This window comes from Dromiciops gliroides, chromosome 3 (genome assembly GCF_019393635.1).
Source record: "Dromiciops gliroides isolate mDroGli1 chromosome 3, mDroGli1.pri, whole genome shotgun sequence".
Lineage (NCBI taxonomy): Eukaryota > Metazoa > Chordata > Mammalia > Microbiotheria > Microbiotheriidae > Dromiciops > Dromiciops gliroides.
This window is the reverse complement of record NC_057863.1, coordinates 353,308,351-353,312,371: the sequence shown is the minus strand read 5'-3', so window position 1 is coordinate 353,312,371 and position 4,021 is coordinate 353,308,351.

Below are 4,021 nucleotides of genomic sequence, written 5' to 3'. Positions count from 1 at the left end.
AAAGCACCAGAGTGCAAATAATGCCCAATAAGCCTGAATAGATAGGTTGGGACCAGGTTGCATAAGACTTTAAGAGCTCAATAGAGGGATTTATATTTTATTCTAGAGGCAATAGACTAGAGTTGGTTGAATGGTCAGATTTACGCTTAAGGAAAATTACTTTGGCAGAATATAAGATAGGATGGTGAGAGACTTGGGGCAAAAGAGACCAATCAGTAAACTGGAAATAATCTGGTCAATAAGGGTCTTAGCAGGTCAGCTAGGTGGCACAGTGGATAAAGCACTGGCCCTGGATTCAGGAGGACCTGAGTTCAGATCCGGCCTCAAACACTTGAAACTTACTAGCTGTGTGACCCTGGGCAAGTCACTTAACCCTCACTGCCTTGCCCCCCCCCAAAACAAACAAAACAATTAGAGTCTTAGCTAAGGGGATATCTGTGCAAATGGAGCCAATATAAGAATGGATATAAGAAATGTTGTAGAAGCTTAAACAGCAAGTTTGGATATGTGGGATGAGTATGGAACTTGGGATAAGGCTGAGTTTGGAAGAGAAAGAAAGGTTGGGGAGAAAGGTAATAAGCTGCTTTGGATATGTTGAACTTGAGATATCTCTGGTATATTTACTTTGAAATGTCTAAAAGTAGTTGATGATTTGGGACTGAGGCTCAAGGGAAAAGTTAGGGATTGATATGTAGATCTGGGTATCATCTACATAGAGATAAGGCTGTTGAAAGAATTAAGAGAAAGTCTAGGAGAGGAGAGGAGAGAAAAGGGCCAAGAACATCAAAGAGAGAAGGCTCCTTCTCTGTGGAAACACACACAGAGGCTCCTTGAGCAACCCTTTAGTGCTAAGAACAGCCAGAAAATAAGCTACAGTCAGGTGGGAAAATCTTCTAGGGAGTTCTCTCCACTCTAGAGACTCAATGTAGGTAAGAGAGCCTTTAAAAAGACAGCTATCTCTGATGGATATAAACTCTTCTGTTCATCATTTAAAGTCCTTCACAACCTAGTTCCAACCTAACTATCCAACCTCATTTTAAATTATTACCTTTCATACATTCTATGGTTCATTCAAACTGGCCTTGCTGCTCCCCAAACACAACATTCCTCCACCCATCCTCAGGCCTTTGCCTGTTCTTTCCCAAGCCTGGAATGAAGTCTCAGCCTCCTCATCTTGGAATCCCTAGAATTCTGCAGAGCTCAGCTCAGGTATCACCTATATGATGACTTACCACATTCATACATATGTACGTACATACACACACATACATACATATACACACTATTGCCCCTCTCCCAAATTATCTAGTATTTATCTTATACATATTTTATATTCATAAATGCTGTTCCCCAGATAGAATGGAAGTGCTTGAAGGGAAAGGGTTGTTTAATTCTTCCAAATATTTTTTGCTCCTGTTTTCAATGGGGATGGGGATGGGGAAGGTGAGAGAAAGAGAAAATGTTTATTAATTGACAAATATAAAAACTCAAAAGGGAAAAAAACATCTAACCCAGTTTTGTTTATTTATCTGTATTATCTTTGTATACCTAGGGTGTGGCACTAAGTGTCTGGCACATAGTAGTGACTTAATAAATGCTTGTTGGTTGCTGGAATGAGGTACATTCTGGGTGTGAAGTTAGGAAGTTCTTATTTCTCACATTTCTTTGTCTAATCTGGGGAGAGCTAATGGAGGAACTAGAATTTCAAAACTCTAACCATTGGTCCATCCCTTCCTTAGAATGTGGAGAGGAAAGAAAAAAAATCATATTCCCTTCCCAATCCCCTCTTCTCCTTCTTTCTTCCCATTCCCACCATCCTGTTGAGCAAAACCTTCATTCCTGCCCTGGCTCTGTGGCCTTGTCCTGCTTGTAGCCAAAGTTACTTTCTCAAACTCAATGAACTGTCAGGATCATCTCTTTAGCCTTGAGCTGAGGGAAGAGGAACTTCTGTGAGGATATTTGCATTAATTACCACATTAATTCCTCCTCTCAGGAAAAACTCAGCAAGCTCCAAAGCTTTCCTATAGGCAAACACCTGTGATGCCTGGCAGCAGACACAGGTGTTTCAGGACAGAGAGGTGGCATTTGAGCCAAGGTGACAAGAGTCCTGGAAGGGATGTTGTTAATAGCTTCTGTGCAGGTGTTCAGCATAATGGGGTGTTAATTGGGTAACAGGTGGGAGCACAGGGGGAGGAGAAAGGAACAGAGTAAGCAGGGCAAATACTTAGCTCTGTAACCTAATTTTAAAGTAAATGGAATTTTCCTTCCATTTTGCTTCCATCTGGACTCAGGTTTCCTAGTCAAAAAAACAATAGAAATATAATGAGGAGATCTTAAGCTAAGTTAGTAAAAAGATCATAATCAGGTCATAAAAAATAATAATCCTGCTGCACTTGGTCTGAGCAGAGTATTCTCTGGAGTACTGGGTCCCTCTGGATGTCATATTTTAAGAGGGACATTGACAAGTTGGAACATGTCCAGCAAAGCTAATCATAATAGAGAGGACACAAAACTATGACATTTGAGCAAAAACTGAAGGACCAGGGAAGTTTTCACCTGCAGAAAAGACTTGGAATGTCATTAAGAGTGTTCAAACACTTGAAGGACTGTTGTGTAAGAGGAAGACTGGAACATGGACCACATCCCATCTGATGGGATGAAATGTAATAGAGGTGACTTTAAAGTCATACACTCAGATTTTTAAAAATCAACATCACAGAAACGGGTTGAGAGAGATGTAGTTGGATAATAAATGTAAGGTGGGGAATGAGGGGAGAAGTGGAGGGAGAAGTCTGGAAAGAATAACATCGAAGGGCCAGGCCTTACTATGTGTATAGTATCCAGTCTGTCATCAACTTACACAGACAACTTGATGAAACATTCTGGAAAATCTTGATGGACTCTTCCTCTTCTCATTAAGAGCACATGCAGGTATTCTGATTTATTCCTGTCACAACTTCATGTCGATAAAAAAGACGTTTAAATGGTTGCTGGAGTCAGAATCGACAATGCCCACAGAGAGGCCAGAACAGAAGAAGTCTCTCCCTCTTCCTAGACTGTGAATGGAGCAAGAATTGCCGCCAGGCCTTATGATGGAGAAAGAACCTTGGGCCCTCTTTCTTAGGTGATTCCCACATGGCTGAGGCAGCTAGGTGGCACAGTGGATATAACACTGGGCTTAGAATCAGGAAGACTCATTTTGATGAATTCAAATTCAACCTCAGCCACTTATTAGCTGTGTGACTCTGGACAAGTCACTTAACCCTGTTTGCCTCAGTTTTCCTCAACCTGTAAAATGAGCGTGTAAGGGCCAAATTTATTATGGAAGAGGTAATTGGGTGGCTCGATGTAACATTGGGGTTCAGAAAATAATGAGGAACCTCTAGTTCTAAAGGTTTCCTCCCTTCCAGATTGCTTTTTTAGTTATTTCTCACAGCTAATAAGAAAGGAGATTAACAGCTTCTTTTCCACAAAACAAATCAGGTTTTATTAATGGGAATAAAATATAGAGCAAGGTGAAGTTAATAAAACCAGGGACAAGGAAGTAGGGAAAGAGAAAAATAGATAAGCTCCCTGGCTCTAGCAAAGACTGATTCAATCCCCAAACTTGCTTCCAGCTGAGCTAATTCAAAGAGTTGGCCTCGTTTCTATTAATTCACCACCTGGGGTCTGTAGTCTCTATGGGACTCAGTTGTGCAACCCCTCTTCAGTCTGCTCTCAGAAGCTCACCAACAGAAAAAGGACCGCTCTGAGCCTCAGCATTCTCTTTTCTACCTTTTTTTCTCCCTCCCCCAAAAGGGAGGTCCTTCAAGCTGGATGGATGAGAGAGTGGTCCTGCCTGCTGACGTTTAGCAGTATACATCACTCAGGGCAGGCCAGGCGTGGCCTGTATCTAATCATCCCAAGTAGGTACTTAGTCAGTTTCTCAAACAATACTAAATCAGGTGGGACCCCTGGGCATCTGCCAAATTCATTATTTTTATCACAAGCCGGAGAAGGAAATGGCAAACCTCTCCAGTAT